The sequence below is a fragment of the Notechis scutatus genome, chromosome 2 (assembly GCF_049901735.1).
Source record: "Notechis scutatus isolate UNSWTSFEM ecotype Mainland chromosome 2, rNotScu1.2, whole genome shotgun sequence".
Taxonomy (NCBI): Eukaryota; Metazoa; Chordata; class Lepidosauria; order Squamata; family Elapidae; genus Notechis; species Notechis scutatus.
In genome coordinates, this window is record NC_142010.1 from 54,285,578 (window position 1) to 54,306,215 (window position 20,638).

Sequence of the window (20,638 nt, forward strand, 5' to 3'; positions counted from 1 at the left end):
ACCCAAAATCAGGCAAAACAGGCATGCAGATTGAGTTACTCACAGAATCACAGATTCACTTAGAGATCTGTGTTTCTGCCATCGGCTAGCTCAGTCTGTACTGCTTCAGTCCTAAGGAAGTTTTGGCTCATCTAAAGATTAGCTAGAAAGCAAGAAATCGAACAATTTCCTGCTTTCTAGCTAATCTAAATCTTCTGGCACAGCAGAACAGCTGATGGTTGGGAAAAGATAAAATAGCAATTTAGCAGGCAAGTTTGCTGGGTAAGAAGTGAGTGGGTGGGGAGGGTTCCCGCCTGCCATATGGGTGGCGCAGCCTTGTGTTCCCACACAGCCTGGATTAATTGCTTTGGGGAAAGTGCTTTGGGGGGGACATTTCTCTGCGGACAACCAAAATTTTCTCATAGCCCACCAGTGGTACCTGGCCCACCAGTTGGCGACCACTGTTCTAGAGCACGGGTGTCAAACTCGATCACATCATGGACTGGATTGTGATGTATTGTGAAGTGTTTTACCTTTGTGGAGCCAGGGTGGGCATGGCCTGCATGTGATGTATCCAAGGACTTCCAGTTTGACAGGCTTTGTGATGACCCATAGTCTCTCAATATAACCCCAAACCCAAAACATATATTAAAGTCTGGTAAGGCCTTCAACTTAACTTCACTGTTTTATTTGGCACAGTTTAAAGTCACAAAAGTAACTAATGAGGCAAACGGAAAACCAAAACAAACCACATTGATGAGAGTTCCGAAGCAAGCCAAGATAACTAATCATAAATGCCAGGAAAATAACCGAGAAAAGTCCATGGGAAGAACGCCAACAAAGATAACCTCCTTCAAGTTGAACACTAAATTGACTCCTGCAAATTCTAACTGCGCAGTTGCAAACTTATATACATAGCTCTCACCTGCAAGCCACAAGGAGGATCATGGTAATCTCCTCTTGAGTAGACCTCGCTTTTCCCTGATCCTCTCCTCCCTGCGTGACCTAGGATGGATAGGGGATGGGCCTAGATCCTCTTCTGACTGCTCAGCTGGCCTCTGCCCTTCCCCAGCCTCCTCCACCACCTCTGGAGCCATGCACCCACTCCCTGTTGGTTGTTCCTCCTCTTCCTCAGAGTCAATCTCCACCAGGGGCACGACAGGCCTGTATATGTGGTGCAAACTAAAAATAGGACATGTCCCCAAAATTGGAGACAATGCCTATCAATCTCCTTCTGTCAGCTCCTCTACTTTCTTCTGATTTGTCCAGTACAGATGCTCATCTGTGAAACATGTGTCTTTGCGCATAAGCCTTTATCCACCAGTTTCACTGCATATTCCCTCTGATTCTGTTTCACACTACCTATCTTTGATTCCCTTCAGATGTATGCTAAGTCTTAGTTTTTTATTTATATTATTTATTTATTTGTCAATTGCTTACAAGATAATAGGTATAAGTAAAAACATAGTTATGAATACATGGATACATATAAGAAAAATAAAAATATATAAAAGAAACACTAGGACAGGGACGGTAGGCACATTGGTGTGCTTATGCACGCCCCCTACAGACCTCTTAGGAAAGGGGTGAGGTCAATAGTAGACAGTCTAAGGTTAAAGTTTTTGGGGTTTGTGGAAAAAACCACAGAGTCAGGGAGAGTATTCCAGACATTGACCACTCTGTTGCTGAAGTCGTATTTCCTGCAATCAAGTTTGGTGCGGTTAACCTTGAGTTTGTATCTATTGTGTGCTCTTGTGTTGTTATGGTTGAAGCTGAAGTATTCATTGACTGGTAGGACATTGCAATGTATGATTTTATATACTATACTTAGATCAGACCGAAAGCGGCATAGCTTTAGTTTTTCTAGGTCTAGAATTTCGAATCTGGTGGCATAAGGTATTCTGCAATGAGTAGAGGAGTGGAGAACTCTTCTTGTGAAATATTTCTGGACTTTCTCAACTGTGTTAATATCAGATACATAATGTGGGTTCCAGACTGATGAGCTGGATCTGAGTATTGGTCTAGCAAATGTTTTGTATGCTCTAGTTATTAGTGTAATATTACCAGAGAAAAAGCTATGTAAGATTAGGTTAAAAACTCTTACCGCCTTTTTGGCTATGTAGTTACAGGGGGCTCTAGCACTTAGGTCATTTGAGATGAGTACTCCAAGATCCTTGACAGAGTTTAGATCATCAACAAGATCTTGACTATTCAGCTTGTATTTTATTTTCTGATTTTTTTTTGCCAATGTGTGAGACAGAGCATTTATTTGTTGAGATTTGAAGTTGCCATTTGTTTGACCATTCTGATACATACTTGAGGTCTTTTTGAAGGGTAGCAGTATTGTCGGTGGTGTTGAATAGCTTTACATCATCAGCGAAGAGAACACAGTTGCTCTTAATATGATCACAGAGGTCATTTATGTAGAGTATGAAAAGAGTTGGTCCTAGAACACTGCCTTGGGGGACACCACCGTTGACAGGTATATAATTTGATAGGACACTCCCAATTTTGACCATTTGTGTCTGTTTGACAGGAATGCTTCTATCCAGTTATGCAGGTGTCCAGAGATTTTAGTTTTAGGAGTAGTTTGTTGTGTAGCACTGAATCAAAGGCTTTACAGAAGTCTATGTAGATTGCGTCTATTGCTTTGCCCTGATCGAGTTGTGTAGTCCATTTGTTTCTGCAGTGTAAGAGTTGCAGATTACATGATAGTTTTTTTCCTAAAAAACTCCAAATTGTTTATTAGAGAATAGGTTGTTTGTTTCTAAGTGGAGGATGATGGATTGGTTAATAATTGATTCCATGACTTTACAGGTGACGCAGCATAAAGAGATTGGTCTGTAATTTTCAACTAGGCTGGGGTCTCCCTTTTTGAAGATGGGGAAGACCGTGGTTTGTGACCATAGTTTTGGCAAGGAGCTGATCCTGAAAGATTTTTCAAAGATTATGCTTAGAGGTTCGGCTATGGTAGTGAGTAGCTTTTTTAAGAAGTAGGCACATATTCCGTCCAGTCCAATAAATAGAGATGGTTTTAGATTATGTAGTGCTTTTTTAACATTGTCTTCTGTAAAATTGATATGTATTAGATCATTGTAGTTGTCTGTGGTTCAACTAGGAAATACTGGGCATGATCCATTGCTGTTAACAAATACTGAGCCAAAGAATGTGTTAAAGAGGTTGGCTTTAATAGTGTCATCATTGCAGTCTTTACCATTAGGTCCTTTCAGGAGTGGGATGGACCTTGAGTCTTTTAGTTTGTTGTTTACAAAATTGTAGAAAGCGCGGATGGAATTGGTGCGTAGAAGGTTTTCTTCTTGTTTAATGTGATAATTGGTGCATTCAGTTTTTATCTGATGGCATAAATTTTTGTATCGGCTTTTGAAGTTGGCAACATGACCAGATTTGTTTTTCCACCAAAGTGATCTTTTTTTGGATTGAAGCTTCCTTATTGTTATGGGTAATTTGTTTCTTCTGGTTTGGGGAGTTGTTAATGGTACGTATAGTTTGATGACTCTTTTGACTTCAAGTAAAAATATGTTGTAATGGTCTTCTACAGTATTGCATCCAGAGAATAGAAATTGCCAATCAAGGGATGAGAGATCGTTGTTTATAAGATCATAGTTGCCTTTTTTGAAGTTATAATTGGGGATTCCATCATTGTGATGATTTTTGTGTGGACGTATGTTGAGACAAAAGTCAATCATGTTGTGGTCACTGTTGGAAAAGGGTTCTTTAATTTGTATTCCGTAAATTGAATTCAAACTATTGCAGAAGATGAGATCAAGGCAGTTATTAAGTCTAGTACTGTTGGTTACTAGTTGTTCTAGTCCCAGATTTATTACTGCATTGTAGAAGGTTGCATGTGTGGGTTCAGTTGTACATTCGTTAAGGGTCCAGTTAATATGAGGTAGATTGAAGTCACCAAGAAAGATAAAAGCGTGTGGGCAGGATGCTTCCCATGTTGGTCGTGTATTTAGCTTGTTTGCATGTTCGATGTCATAATCAGGGGCTCTGTAACATAGTAAGAACTGAAATGTGATATTTAGGGACAGTTCACAGATGATGGTCTCAGGAATAGCAAGCTCCTGGGTAACTTGGATGTTTTTTAGATGTAGGGACTTTTTATAGAAGATAGCAACACCACCTCCTCTATGGATTTCACGATCTGATTGGTAAACATTTTAGTCTCTTACTGTGGTAATGGAGTCAGGGAGAGATGAATTGAGCCATGTTTCAAAGAGAAATATAATGTCGAATTTAGCTGTATTTAGTAAGAGGAGAAATTCAGGTATTTTATTTACAAGGGTTCTTGCATTGAGTAGCTTGCATTTAAGGCCAGTTGTGGTTGGAATAGAGGTAGTTAGGGGTGTGCATGCCTAGTTTTGAGTGATATTGGATTGGATGGGGTGGGGTTGGATGTGGAGTTGTGGGTTGTGTGACTGTCTTTTGATGCAATCAGCTCTGTAGTCAATGTACAGGTCCTTTTCTCCATTGTCTAGACGGTTTTTGAGTTCTGCGTGGAGTTCATGGGAGCGGATTCTTTGCAGTATGGATAAGTCTGGTCTTGAGGAAGTTTTTTGTGGTTGGGATTGGTTTTTGCAATGGCATTTATTGTATGAATGAATATGCGTTTACTGGACTCATTTTTGCATACAACTCTGCAAAATCTTGGGGCCACAGAGCCGTCATTGTATTTGTACCCATGGCCATCTCTGGTTATTTCAATGATATCTTCAGGAGAGATGTTTGTTTTATTTGAGTTGCTTATGATATCATGAACTTTAGTGATGTCATCTGATTTGTTGGTGTCTTCAAGACCAAATAAGATGGCATTTGGATGTTCCTGTTTACGTTCCATGGTGTCTCTGATGGGTAAGGAGATATTATTTGTGGAATTATTTGAAGGGATAGTAATTTTTTGTGGCTGTGGTTTGGTGGTTATTTTTGGTTGTAGTTGTGATTGTAGTTGAGGTAGTGGTTGTGGTCATTGTGGGATTTGATTTTGTGCTGATAGGTACTCACTTATCTGTGCTGTATTTTTTTTTCAAGAGAAATTAGGCTTGCTTGTATAGTTGGTTCAAAACATGTAGTTAAGTGTTCTTCTATTGAGTGAATGAGTGATTCTATGCTTTCAACTCTGTCAGGTAGGGTACTCAGTTTGTTTAGCTTAGGAGAACATGATGGGCATAGATAAAAGAATGTATCTGAATTTTTAACCATATTAGCTAGGCTTTTGTTTGCGTTTAAGCAGGCAGGGTGGGCTAGATTATCGCATAGGCGGCATTTGATGTAAATTTCGCTTTCATTGATGGTTTCAAGACATTTGAAACATGTGCAGGAGTCTGGGAGGTCATTGGTAGAGATATTTTTCTTTTGTTTTGTTTTGGAGTTTTTGGCTGGCATGGTCAATGGCAATAGCACAGTAATCAATTACAATAGCTAGTTAATGTGATAGGTAGACAGTTACTGAATGAATGTTGGTAATTAATAAATGTTAATTGATATGTTAGAGAACAAATCAAAAGTAATGTTGCTTATTACTAAAAATCAATCAATCAATCCATTGGTTATTCAAATCATTCTAATCAAATAATTTTGCTAAGCAACAAACAGCCTAACCTATTACAGTAATTACTAAACACACTGGTCAATTCAATTCACTAAATCACTGATTTTACTACTCAGATATTCTATAATTACACTATATGCACTAAACACTCAATCATACTAAACAATAAAAACAATAAATCAATTGATCATTTGATAAAAATTAATTATTTTAAAGAAATTGATTTTTTGAGATAATGAAAGTAATGAAGTAGAATGAAGTAGTATTGAGAGTTGGTAAGTAAAGGGTTATTGCTTTGCTTTGTTTTGCTTAGCTGTTGCTGATATCTGAGAATAGGTTTATAACCCTTGATAAACTGGCAGGAGGTCTCTTTTCCTGGGCTGTTTGAAAACAATCAATGGGCAAGGGTTTACACTCTCTTTCTTGTTTTGTAGATTGAGTTTTTGAGATAGTAAAGATGCAAAGATGTTGAAGGGGGGATCTCTGGCCCTTTCTTCAGCAGAGATAAACAGAACAATTCACTGGGAGGCAATAGGAAACTTTTTGTTTTGTTTTCCCTTGATGAATGGGATTTCTGGCCCCCTCCTAGTTAATTAAAATACACTTTCAAAGTTTGTTGCTTTTAAGAGAAAGAGAAAGAAAGATAGTCTTGCACTGGCAATTTGAACAGTTTATATTTTTACTATGTAGACTCAGATTTGTATTGAGCATTCGCTCCTGGCTTCAATATACTTCTGCTTCTATCACAGGAAATAAAATTGCTTCCAATCTTCACAGGAGTTCAGTTACAACAATACTTCCCTACTTATTGAAAGTCCAAAGTTACTGCCCTTTTAAAGAGGAAGTCCGGATTAGCAATTTGGTGAAGAGGGAAGAGGGAAGGAGGGGCGGCAGGGGGGAAGCAGTCTGTTTCACACCCTGGCTGCAAACGTCTGAAGACAGATTCACAGCTCCCAGTGCTCACTGCCCTGCAAGTATGGGATGAATCTCACTGTCTCACTGCCCTGCAAGGGTGATTGTTGAGCCCCCCGGTATTGGCGAGCCCCATCGCCTTACCTTCTAGTAAGGATGGGTTGAGTCGCAGACCATTGAGCGCTTTTGAATAGAGCGCTCCCAAACTTAGTGCCCACCGAGGAATGAGTTCTTTACTGGTGTGCTGGTCAAGGATGGGAGGAATCAGAGATCTCCAAGTACTTTTGAATTGAGCGTTTGCTGAGGAATGGAGCTCTTTTATGGCTTGCTGGCAAGTCTCAGGCATTAGGCTTTCCACCTCGCCAGCTGGACCCACAGGGATTAGAGGGCTTGTCGCCTGGCACTGCCCGTGCCCGCTGCCTCTACTGCTGCCACCATCTTTTTTTTTTTTTTGAAAATTTTATTTGGGTTTTCACAAAAAAACCACAATACAAATAAAACATCTTTTTTTGAAAACAGTATGGTCCCGGGTTACACTTCTTCATATAGACACAAACTCAATTTCATGCTCATTTTTGTGTTCTGTTCCATATCTTATTAATGTTTTACATTTTCCACATAGTTTTTCCCCTCTTTTAATTTTCTCAACTTTATTTTGATTATCTCATCTCAATTCAAATAATTATATTTATACTTTTGTCTGTCCTGTTTCAAATTCATATTATCTTTACTCATTAAACAAATTTTCTCCTGTAGTTACTAATTGGAGTATGACACCTTTATATCTTTTAATTTTATCCATCCGACTCTTATTTAAGTTTCAATGTATACCTTTAAGGTTGTAACATTCAATATAATACATAATTTCCAATCGAATTCTGCTTGGTACATTCTTAAAATGCACACTATATTCTTAAAAAAAGATTATATGTATGTATGTATGTATGTATATGTATATAAAACACTCATTCCATTCCAATTCAATTCTATCATTAATATTCATTAAAATCTTAACATCTTTAACATTTCTTTTCAATTAAATATCATATTTCCTTGGGAACACATAAACTTCCCATAATTATTTTTTTTCCATATTTCTCTTCACTTATATTTTATAAATCATTAATAATAATTAAAATGTTCCCATCCTTTCCTAATTTAATTATCTCATTCACTTCATTTCCACTAGATTACGATAAATATTTTATCCATCATTTTAAGCATATTTTCAAAAATTATTTCTATTTGTAATATAACAATACTATCTTATATACCTTTGCAGAATCCCTTTTGCAATTAAGTTTTCACCCATTATCTCTAAACAGGCTTATACTTTCAATTCTTATACCTTTGCCCTGTTTCTCTATATCTTGTTTCTGTCCTTTATAACTTCTTTTCCTTTCCTTCTTCCCTCTCTTCTTCTCCCTCCCCTTTTACCCCCTTGTGTCTCTACTTCTAATTCTCTCTTCTGTAATCCCCTCTTCTGTTGCTTTCTAATATTATACTTATTTTTCAAACTATTATTTTTTTTTTGTTTTTTTTTTCAAATCTTAAACTTTTCATTCTGTTTCCCCCCTTTCCTCGCCCCCCCACATAAAGTTACTTGATCATTAAAGATGGCTTCTTCTTTCTCCCAATCTTCTTGTTCTGCAAGCATTTCTTGTTGTTTCTCATAGTTCCAGATCTCCATTTCTAAGAGTTGAAATACAAAGCCAAAACAACCTCTCCCTTCTTGTGCATCTTCTTTGTACTTTTTAAGTTCCATTTTCAGTTCTTCTAAAAGTGGTGCCATTTTAAACAACCACCCAATTGATTTTAGTCATTTAAATGCAGTAACCAAAAATCCAGAGATCACCAAGTAATCCAAATAAACCCAAGCTGTTTCTTCTTACTTCTTTTTTCCACTTTCTGGGGTTCTACTAACTGGGGTTCAGTTAAAATGTATCTTTTAGGAATCTTGTTGAGGTTTTAGTTCCAGGCAGTCTCCTCCATTTATCCAGATCCTGCCCTTTTATTCTTTTTCTCTCGTTTCCTGCTTTTAAAAGCTTTTAAGTATCCAAAAATCTTTATTATCCCTTTGACATTTTATTTTCAGCTTAAATGCCTGTTGATGTCAAAGTGGATTTTTTTTCAACTTCTTCCTTAAGTCTCTTAGCTGTCAGTTTATGGAAGGAAAGAGAAAAAAACCAAAACCAAATCCTTTCCCTTCCCTCTCTCCTTCTCTGCTTCAAAGTCTTCTTTGGGAACAATGTTATTTTTTTTTTATAGTTTAAATTCCAGGGTACCTTGCATTGTTGCTTTTGTAGTTTAACCCGGTCAACCAAGACTTTCTCTTCTTATCTTCCTCCTGCACATTCTTTTCTGGTCAAGTTCTTCTTTGAGGTGGCCATTTCTGACCACCGCTACAACCGCCTTTGGGAAAGGGAGTAATGGCCAGCTGAGGAGGAGAGATGCGGCTCTCCTCAACCCTGCTGGCAATCTCCCCGCTCTTCACCACCTCTACGGGGTGGCTTAGCCCCAAAACCAGCCGGCTTGGGGCGCTCTGGCAGCGAGCACAGATTGAAACCGTGCACAATCGCAGATTTCGGTTTGTCAGTGAAGGAACTCAAACCGGAAGTCCCACTGCTGCCGCCATCTTGAGGGTGATGTTGTCTCTGAGATTGGGATATAGAGGAACAGGTGGGGATCTGAGTGATAGGATCTTGAAAGGCCAATATAGTTGTTGGTTTCTAAGGTCTTTGTTAAAGGAATTCATGTGCACACACACACACATTCATACACACACACACACACACACACACACACACACACCACAATATCAGAACTAGAGGCCCTTCCCTGATCATTGCAAATCAACAAACTTAAATGGTTTCTCAGTTTAAGTTGAAACATGTCTATGAGGGAAGTCTACAGTTCTTACAACATAGCTCATGGATTAATCTTTATATAGAGATTGCAACGTATGCAAAATCAAGCAGAAACAAGTTAAGAAGAAATAATGGTTATGGTTTTTTAGAACATCTTTTCCAAAGGCTTTTGTATGTGAACATAGTGAGACAAAGCTCAGCATTTGACAAAACAGAACTGAAAACCCAGTGAGCTGCAGACTAATTAATAACAAATTCCCAGCACAATCTGACTTTATTTTTGAGCAAAGAAATAATTAACATTACATGCTGAATCCACAGACCATAAAACGAAACAGAGCAGCATGCCATGCAAGAATTTCATATCAGAGGAGCTGTAGATGATTCCTTTAACTTTCTTTTGAGGATAAATCCCTTTCTGGTTTTGAGAGAACACATTACATCTTTAATTTTCAGCTTACAAAACCTCACACATAGAGCAGAAAAAGATTTTGCACAGGAATCCAAATATGGAGATATTGAAAAATATTAGATTAGATGAACTGCGACAGAATAGCAGCAGGAGTTCAACTTTAAAAACAGCAGGAACTTGTTCTTTGCAGGCATGAGTGACACATTGCAAGCAAAATGGGGGATGAGGTAGGATGTTTAGTTTGATAAATGCATGCTTTATATTCTAAAAGGATTTGATTTAAAAACTCTGTGAATGTATTGGATTAACCCTGCAGGCTTATATTTTGAAAGATGCATTCTTCCTAATTTGAATAAATAAAGAATAATGTAATCTTAAAGAAGAAATATCTAGGGGTGTGCAATTATTTTTCCCAAGGAACCATATGAGAAACTGGGGCTTATTTATTTATTTATTTATTTATTTATTTGATTTGCCAATTGTTTACAAGATAATAAGTATAAATGTATACATAGTTGTGAATACATGAAATGGTTACATATAAGAAAAATAAAAGAATAAGAGAAACAATAGGACAGGGACGGTAGGCACGTTGGTGCGCTTATGCACGCCCCCTACAGACCTCTTAGGAAAGGGGTGAGGTCAATAGTAGACAGTCTAAGGTTAAAGTTTTTGGGGTTTGGGGAAGAAACTACAGAGTCGGGTAGAGTATTCCAGACATTGACCACTCTATTGCTGAAGTCGTATTTCCTGCAATCAAGTTTGGTGCGGTTTACTTTGAGTTTGTATCTATTGTGTGCTCTTGTGTTGTTATGGTTGAAGCTGAAGTATTCATTGACAGGTAGGACATTGCAATGTATGATTTTGTATACCATGCTTAAGTCAGACCGAAGACGGCGTAATTCAAGGTTTTCTAGTTCTAGAATTTTCAAGTCTGGTGGCATAAGGTATTCTACAGCGAGTAGAGGAGTGGAGAACTCTTCTTGTGAAATATTTCTGGACTTTCTCAATTGTGCTAATATCAGATACGTAGTGTGGGTTCCAGACTGATGAACTGTATTCGAGTATTGGTCTAGCAAATGTTTTGTATGCTCTGGTTAGTAGTGTGATATTACCAGAGAAAAAGCTACGTAGGATTAGGTTAACAACTCTTAATGCCTTTTTGGCTATGTAGTTGCAGTGTGCTCTAGCACTTAGATCATTAGAGGTGAGTATTCCAAGGTCCTTTACAGAGCTTGGGTCATCAACAAGATCTTGACTATTCAGCTTGTATTTTATTTTCTGATTTTTTTTGCCAATATGTAAGACAGAGCATTTATTTGTTGAGATTTGAAGTTGCCATTTGTTTGACCATTCAGGATACATAGTCAAGATCTTTTTGTAGGGTAGCAGTATTGTCTGTGGTATTGAACAGTTTTACATCATCAGCGAAGAGAACGCATAATTGCTCTTAATATGATCACAGAGGTCGTTTATGTAGAGTATGAAGAGAGTTGGTCCTAGAACACTGCCTTGGGGAACACCACTATTGACAGGTACTGGATTTGATAGGACGCTCCCGATTTTGACCATTTGTTGTCTGTTTGACAGGAATGCTTCTATCCAGTTATTCAGTTGTCCAGAGATACCATAGGATTTTATTTTTAGGAGTAGTTTGTCGTGTACCACTGAATCAAAGGCTTTACAGAAGTCTATGTAGATTGCGTCTATTGTTTTGCCCTGGTCGAGTTGTGTCGTCCATATGTTTTTGCAGTGTAAGAGTTGCAGATTACAGGATAGTTTTTTCCTGAAACCAAATTGTTTATTGGAGAGTAGGTTATTTGTCTCTAAGTGAAGGATGATGGATTGGTTAATAATTGATTCCATGACTTTACAGGTGACGCAGCATAAGGAGATTGGCCTGTAGTTTTCAACTAGGCTTGGGTCTCCCTTTTTGAAGATGGGGATGACTGTGGCTTGTGACCATAGGTTAGGCAAGGAGCTGGTTCTGAAAGATTTTTCTTCTGTTGAGGGCTGAACCAATAGGCTGTGTAAAGGTGCTTGGGCATGCATGCACATACATACATAAATTGAAGGGAAAAAAGTCACCTTCAAAATAAAAACAATCCATGTGGCTATACAGGGACAGCCAAAGGACCCAGGGGCTGTAAAATGTCCAGGTCTGATATAGGACAAGTTTTAGAGGACAAGCAGCAGAAAGTTTAAGCTGGCACTGTTGAGACTTGTGTATCCTGTTTTAGATCAGAAATCTCCTGGTGATTATACTTTCCAGTTTTTCTTACCAACATATCCAACAAGAATTGTTGGCTGGGAATTCTGGGAATGAAAAGTACAAAAAAATAAATGATTTAAGTTTTAATGTGCTTTCTGGTTCATGAAAAACAGAATGTTTTGTTTGCACTGAGATATAGAGAAATATAGTAATTTCTCAAGTAACTCTAATCGGGAGGAATAATTACATTTGGTTCCCATTCTGTCCTTTCACTCATTATTCCATTTAGTCCTATGTAGTTAAAACATTTTAGTACCTGCATTGTATTTGATTTTGTTCTTCCCTCCTCCTTACTATTTGTAGACATGACCTTTAATGTGTGATATAGATGTCTCTTTTATGTCTCATTTAAGTTTGATTTCATTTGCTACATAGAATATGAGGTAGTGCAGTGGCTCAGTGGTTAAGACACTGGGCTTGTTGGCTACAAAGCTGGCAGCCCAGGTTGAGACCTGAGCACCACATGAAGGGAGTGAGTTACCATCCTCACCCAGCTCCTGCCAATCTAGCAGTTCAAAAACATGCAAACGTAAATAGGTACCACTTCAGTGTGAAGGTAACAGTGCTCCATGACATCATACTGGTCACATGACTGTGGAAATGACTTTGAACAGTGTTGGCTTAATGGTGTTGAAATGGAGATGAGCACCCCCCCCCCCCCATAGTCAGCAATGACTAGTGGAGTAAAATCTGCAGGGACTCCTTTACCTGTTTTACATTGAATAAAGCATGTTGAAAAATCATGAGTATCATTTCAAATGTTGCTAAATTATACAGTATTTCCTAGCATGTCTCTCTATTGGATTTATTGGATGAGACTACTGAGAATTGTAGTTCAGAAACATTTGGTGGGCCACAGGTTGAGCACACCTGTATTATAACATTGTTCTTCTCTTTGAGGTGACTTTTAAATATATCACCTTTTCCTATTTTTTCCCCTTGAACTCCCCAGGAAGGATTTATTGAGTTTTCATATCATAAAAGCTTGTCAATATAAATAAGTTTTGGTAAATTGAAAACTAAAATGAAAAGATTAAAACCTGATATAGTAACTGGTGACTGTGATTCACACCAAATCACACATTTAAGCTACTATAATGCACTGTACATGAGACTGGCTCAGAAAATAACTCAGAAAAAAAAAGCTGGTCAAAATACAACATGCCTGATGCTAATGGACATAAAATATTTTAGCAGCAAAATATTAGATCTTTGGGTAATTTACCCAAAGATTTCCAAGTTCAAAGGGAAGTATGGTTTTTCATCTGAGCCCTTCATTGCTGAACTTCCACATGTCTTTGGGGCTCTCTGTCAAAAGTTAAAAGAAGAAATGCTTGGTGTTCTGAGCACATGAAAGGTAAAAGGGTCAGGAACCTAGAGGTAGATTCTGAAAACAATTTTAATTCAATGGGCTTTTTGTAGAGGAATCCACAGATGACCTTGGAGAAGATATGTGGGGATTGATAGTAAAACCTGAAGTCAACCTGGAAAAACACACAATTGATTTTAACCAAAAGGCTGAGAAGTGATACATAGTTCTTCTTGGAAAAACAAGAAAGGGTGAGAAAGAAACTGAACATTGTCACCCTTTGATTTTCTTTGGTATATGAGGAGAGAAGGGGAAATCCTTTAAACTTTCAACATTGATGTCAGCCCTTTGAGGATCCTGCTAAAAGAAAATAATGGTGTGATGGAGTTGAATTTGGTCTGGTTTACCTATTAATGTAGACTCGCCCAATTTTTGTTTCCACTCCATGAAGTATGATGAGGTTTGCACCTCAAGAACTGTATATAAGAATATGTACATATGGAGAGTGTATAAGAAACAAAGCATTTTATTAAGAAACATAACACAATTTTTAAATATATGTGTTTTTCTGAACTGATTTTAAATACAACTGCACAACAATGTATAATGAAATGAATCAAATTGATTAGAAAAGAGAGAAATATTCATTCATCCATATAAATGAAGTATACTATATATATATATTATCCAAAGAACTGAAATAATAACTTGTGATTCTAATTCTGTTCATGATCCAAACAGGATTTTCTCTATCCATATATGTAATTCCTTTTTTGGTATAACTTATAACATAGTCAAATATATTAGGATTGAGGTGCCATATGATATGAACTATGCAGGTTTTATTTCAAAAATAAAACTTAAATATAGGTACTGAAGATAATCCAGAATCTTTCTTCTCTAATGTATAGTTTTGTGACATATTGTTATGTATTATATTATATAGCCTCATATTGTAACATTTGGGAGGTAATAATATTGTATGTAAAGCAATTGTTTGTTACTCTTTTGGATTTTCTGAGTCAGAAAACATTCTATATTTACAGCTAAGAAAGATTTGCGATTTTTCAAAAGTGAACTAATTTTATACAGTAAGAAGGAGAAAAGCCTAAAGAAAGATTCAGTAGCTTTCATTGCATTCAGCACAGTAACTGTAATTTATTTAAGGTTCTGAAAAAACTCCGAGGAAAATGGAAAAAGAAAATATAAGTGTATCTCTAAATTCCCTATCTCAATTTACATGTTGACCATACTTAGATCCATGTTCATACTGAGTCATCCTATAACCTAGGCAATTTATTTAACCCTGTACTCTAGCAGGCAACAGCTGAGGATCATTTTGGTCTATCAAGAATTGGACATGTTTTTAAGATGTCATAAAGAAAGTGGGATAATTTCTTGTTTGGGTGTGTGGTTTGGGAAAATAATAATTTAAAAAAATCATAGCATGATCAGAATCAGAAGTCGGGGCATTACACCATCCCACTGTACCAAATTCTCCCACATTCCCCACATGACTATGGAAATGGGAGGCAGAAATCTTAGAGAAGCCCCCATTTTTTTAAGGGCAGTTTTGGAAATTTCTGTCTTTGAAAAGAAAAGGGACAGTTAAGTCTGAGCAATTTACATGAAATGGATAATGAACTCAAGGCTGTGGTAGTTTGCAAAATATAACCACACTGCATTTCTCCCATATAAGGGAAGTTATTATCAATGTCCCCACTCAATCAGCAAGAATTAATACTTCAAATCTTCCAGGCAGCTGCAGATAATGTTATTTAAGAGGGAAAATTCCTTAATAAAGTCCTGTGGGTTGGGCAGTGGCTCGAAATGTTGCTGAGTTCTTCATTCTAAGCCACTCCTTCCTTCATCCTGCTCACCTGACCTAGAATGGAGAATGTGTAGCTCATGTTTTGCTTTCTACGCACCTATACAAACCCACCAACACAACATCTTGGCAAAACAGAAATACACATACACTGCCTTGTTATACAAAAGAAAATACAAGCATTACCTATAGCTGTGATTAGTAAAGAGATTGGAAAGCATTATGAAAGCCATTTTCTTTATGCTTTATTTACCTTGTTGTAGCTGGACTAGAAAGGCAAGAAGGACCTTGGGTTGTCCGTGCTATTTTGTAAGCCTCTAAAAAATTGAGGGCTAAAGTTTGGAAATGGGCCTTGGTGACAGCACTGTCAATAGTGGTAACTTTCAGAATCTTGAATTCCCAAAGAATGTAGTCATAGAACATGCTGGTAATATTTGCAAAAAAGGGGGAAGGTCATGACAAAGATGGACACAAGATTAAAGCTGGCCTAGGCTATATTGAACAGGAAAAAGCTCTTGTCTAAAACCATGTTTATCGTAAGTGTTACTTTACTTCTGCATCAAATGCAAGCATATTATTTGCCTCAAACCCAACAGATATATAATTGTTTTTTTTCTTCTGCATACATTTGCTTTCCATCTGGATTATTTGCTGAAGACTGCCACTCTTTAAGCAAAGTCTGCAGTGGATGGAGCTTATTTTGAGTGCTCATTTGAAGATTGTTTTCAACAGGATTTAAATTATCAAAATGCTGCCATGCCACAGGCTTTTTTTTTTTTTACAGAATAATAGAAAATCAGAACAACAGAGTTGGAAGGAACCTTGAACACCTTCTAATCCAACCCCTGTTCTCATATTATGTAGAATCTAACATTTTAGATAATCTTATAGCTGTCTTGTTAGGAGACACCTTTTTTCTTGTGCGCAGTAACAACTTGTATGTTAATTGGCTAAATGAATTAATTGTTACATGAACTTAGGCAAAGTAGATGTAACTGTCAGCTTCACTATGATTACATTAATAGTGATTATTTACTACATTTTCTATTATAGCATTTGCTATAAGCATACACTACATATATTATACTATTCTGCATATAATTTCATAATATTTGTCGTGCTTTGATATATTATGTATTTTATGAACTTTGCAGATGAGAAGCAGTATATGAGCATATAGATGCAAGGGATTAATTGTTCTCTCATTCAGGTGGTCAAAGATAAGTACTAATAACATTTCCAGATAGTAGTATTTCTCACAATTATAATATATAAAGGTGCTACAGTCCTTTATTGATGAATAAAAAGATAATCATCTCTGGATTTATTTTATATTAAATTACATGTCAATGATCCCTTAACAGCATTAATTTAATTAACATTTAATTCTTCTATTCCTTGATTTTAAGCTTTGTTCTTTCAGTTTGTAATATGAAATCTCCCAAAGCTGCTGAACAAATTGAGCTAAATCCTGCAGAATCAAAATCTATATGTTCCACAGTTCATTTTAATGGTACAATTATGGTCTTTTTAACATGTGAAAAAGAAAGGTTATTATTCAATGTAGATGTTCTAAAAAGAAAACTAAAAGTAAGCCTGTGTTTCTTTGGAATTTTATACAATATGTTTAGTGAGAGCTATCCTTGACCTTGGACACTGAATGATTATACCAAATAATATAGTGCTGTTACAGTTTTTCAGATCACAGAGATACCTTTATGTGAAGTTTAGTAAAGGCTTAATTTAGATTTAGTGTGCTGTGTAGCTAATCAGTGGTGGGAACTTAACTGACAGCAATTTAACATGATTGGGGAAGGTAATTACATAATTAGCAGTAGTGTTTATAAATGCAGAAGGATATTTTTATTGGCAGGAAAAAAAACTAATTACTTTCATACTAAGAAAGCTAAATAAATAGGTTTGTTGTCACAGGTTAAGAGGATATGCTCCACTTCTTTAAGAAATATATTTGTTTAGTGATTTTGAGTTTCTATTTTGTTTTAAAGCCATATAAAGTAGACTGCTATGTAAATATAGCCAGTGTATCAAATAGTGATTTTGAAACCTAAGCAGATCTCAACAGACATGGCTTATAGATGATCCAGAAGATATTTGGATGACTTTTAGATTATAGACTGAATAATGATATTTTAAGGGCTCCTCCTTGTTTTGTCCTAAGCCACCATTTCCATGGTTTTTTGCTTCCTATATTTCATAGATTTCTTTGTATTATTATATATGGAATTATGATTAGCCAAAAAAGGCTAGTTGCTGATTTCAGTATAAAACTTACCAGACCATTCAGTTACTTGAGCCCTTTCAGACATCACTTTAGTCTCCCAGCAAAATGCCCCATCTACTGGCCAATTTGATTATGTCAAAGCTACCCCATATCTGAGTATGCATTTTCATCCTTCTCACCATATTCCTATCAAAGGAGATGCTCTCCCCCCCACACACACACACCTTTTGAAATGCACAGTGTTGTTGACACTTTTCTCTTATTGGGAACTTCAGTAATTCTTCTCTAACTCAGGGCCTGTTTTGTGGGAGAGATTTCCCAACTTAAGGACTCCCATACAATGTATAATTTGGCCAAACAAATGTAATAGTTTTAAGAATGGTTTCCCAGGGATGTTTTCTAGCTGGCTTGGTCCAGTTCTTATAAACCAGTTGTTAAATTTTCTTGGAAAAAGCAGGGTCTCTCTCTCTCTCTCTCTCCCTCCCTCCCTCCCTCCCTCTCTTTCTCTCTCTCTCTCTCTCCCATCCCCCCACATACACATACGTGTACACACATGCAGTCATCACAGAAAACTGTTTTCCTAACTAGACTCAAATACCTGAAGAAATTCCAAGTTTCAGACATTACTAAACTGCTGTCTTCCGCACTCGTGATGGTGTTTCTGCTGCTAAGAGCACTCTGGGAAATGTAGTATTGGAGCAGCTGGACTTGGAAAGGACTCATTTCCTCATGGAAAACTGATTTATTCTTTTTTTCCTCAAAGCTTTTGTTTGCTATAATTTCTCCAAGAGTAGTTTTTTTTCCTTGAGAAAGAACAGGTAAAAACACTTTTGTGGATGTGTGCAAAGAGCCTTGGGATCTGGAGTATATTTCTCCTTAGGCAGAGCAAAGAAATCCCTTGGAAATAAAGAACTTTAATGTGGAAGTGCAGACTCATGCAAACTTTGTTCAAGTTTTGGATAAACTGATATTTTTTTCTCAATATCTTATTTGCTATCTGGTCAGAAAGCATATGTAGTACCCTTAAAATCATTTGCTAACCAATGAAACAATGAATGGAGGAAATCCTAGCTCACAGGTATCAAACTTGATCGTGTCATATGACATATCGTGACATATTGTGATGTATCGCAATGTTTTTTGCCTTTGTGGAGCCGGGATGGGTGTAGACTATGTGTGACACATCCAGCCCATGGGCTGCCAGTTTGATATCCCTGCTTGGGTTGATGTTCAGACCTGTGTATTCTATACATTGTGTATTCTATATATTGGTTTTGCTTAGTTTCATGCTATGACAAATGTTACATGTCAGCTTTGTTTTTCTTGACTAGATGATCCAGTCACTGTTGGAGGCACATGGCCACGGCAAAATCACATGCAGTACATTGATCACCAGTCCAACCTTTGCCTAGAATGTGATCCCCAGTTCCTTCAAGAGATCCAACTTTATCTGTCTTAAAGAAGAGGAGGAAGGAGTCATCTGAAATAACCAAGCATCAGAGCTTTAACACCAGAGCAGGTTCAATCCAAATTTATAAGTATCCTACATAACTTTTATTTGCAGGTGATTCTTGTAAACATATACATTCATTATCTAGGAAGTCCCGAAATCTGTGATTGCAACTGGAAAGTTATATGGAGATTCTCAGTCATCCAGGTCCTGGTTGTCCCAAAGGTGCTTTTTCAAGAGGCAACTGGACTTTCTGGTTTGTTTTTTTTCTTTGAAGACATTACTCTTCTCATCCAGAGCTGAAGAAGCTTCTTGGACGAGAAGTGAAATATCTTTAGAAGAAACCCTCCCATACTACCACCTGCTACAATACTAGACAACACAGTATCAACAGTAGAGACCTTCAAATATGTAGGTTCTACTATATCGCATGACCTAAAATGGACACCTCACATCAAAAAGGTCATCAAAAAAGCACAACAAAGAATGTTATTTCTGCGCCAACTCAGAAAGCTCAAACTGCCCAAAGAACTACTGATCCAGTTCTACAGAGGAATTATTGAGTCTATCGTCTGCACCTCTATAACTGTCTGGTTTGGGTCTGCAACCCAACAGGACAGACACAGACTTCAGAGGATAATTAGGACTGCAGAAAAAACAATTACTATCCACCTGCCTTCAATTGAGGACCTGTATACTGCACGAGTCAAAAAGAGGGCTGTGAAAATATTTACAGACCCCTCACATCCCGGACATAAACTGTTTCAACTCCTTCCCTCAAAACGATGCTATAGAGCACTGTACACCAGAACAACTAGACACAAGAACAGTTTTTTCCCCAAAAGCCATCACTCTGCTAAACAAATAATTCCCTCAACACTGTTCAACTATTTACAAAGGGTACACTTTTATTACTGTTAATCTTCTCACCACTCCTTATCACCCATCCCCTCCCACTTGACTGTTTCCTAGTATGATTTGATTGTTGATTGTACCCTGTGACTATCATTAAGTGTTGTACATTATGACTCTTGATTCTTAATGAATGTACCTTTTCTTTATGTATACTGAGAGTATTTACACGAAGGCAAATTCCTTGTGTGTCCAATCACACTTGGCCAATAAAATATTCTATTCTATTCTATTCAAAGAAAAAAACCAGAAAGTCCAGTTGCCTCTTGAAAAAGCACCTTTGGGACAACAGAAAAATTAAATTTCTCTCAAGCTTCTGAAAGTATGTGAAATGTAGTTTCCTTGCACATTCTCTTCTTTCTACCACAACGAAGAGAGATTTGATATGGACAAAGCATTCAGAATTTCACTTACTGGTTCAAGGATTTCTCCCTAGGAGACTGGCAGAGCCCACCCATAATCTGTAGTATGTCCAGATTTTTCTCTTAGCAGAAGGTGAACCCCTGACCCTGGCAGCCCGAGGCAAAAGTGCTGCCTACTGAGCCACTGATACCATGCCATCAGCAAGTTGAAAGACCAGCTGCAGACTTCAGAGAGATAATTATTTCAATGTGTAAAGAATTGGTGTGGAAATGCAGCTCACACAGATGGCATGACAAAATGGTTGTGTTGATACACACACACACACACACACACACACACACACACTATGTGTATATATATATATATATATAGTATTATTATTAGTTGTGCATGCATGTATATATTCTATTTACTGATAAACTTAAGAGGAATTCTCCCATCCATTTAGATTAAAGCTTCAAAGTCATTTGATTTAAATGGGTGTTACTTAAAATGGGCCTTGTTATTAATTAACTGCATT

At 37.1% G+C, this 20,638-nt stretch overlaps 1 protein-coding gene across 4 annotated transcripts in view; it reads left to right on the forward strand.

The window, feature by feature from the left end:
- Positions 1 to 20,638, forward strand: part of ERC2 (ELKS/RAB6-interacting/CAST family member 2) — a 664,972-nt gene that overhangs the window by 551,707 nt on the left and 92,627 nt on the right. For all 4 annotated transcript variants that reach the window (XM_087954768.1, XM_087954770.1, XM_087954769.1 and 1 more), the window contains one exon: positions 18,725 to 18,912. The gene's annotated coding sequence lies outside the window, so the exon portion shown is untranslated. The remainder of the gene's footprint in view (positions 1 to 18,724; positions 18,913 to 20,638) is intronic.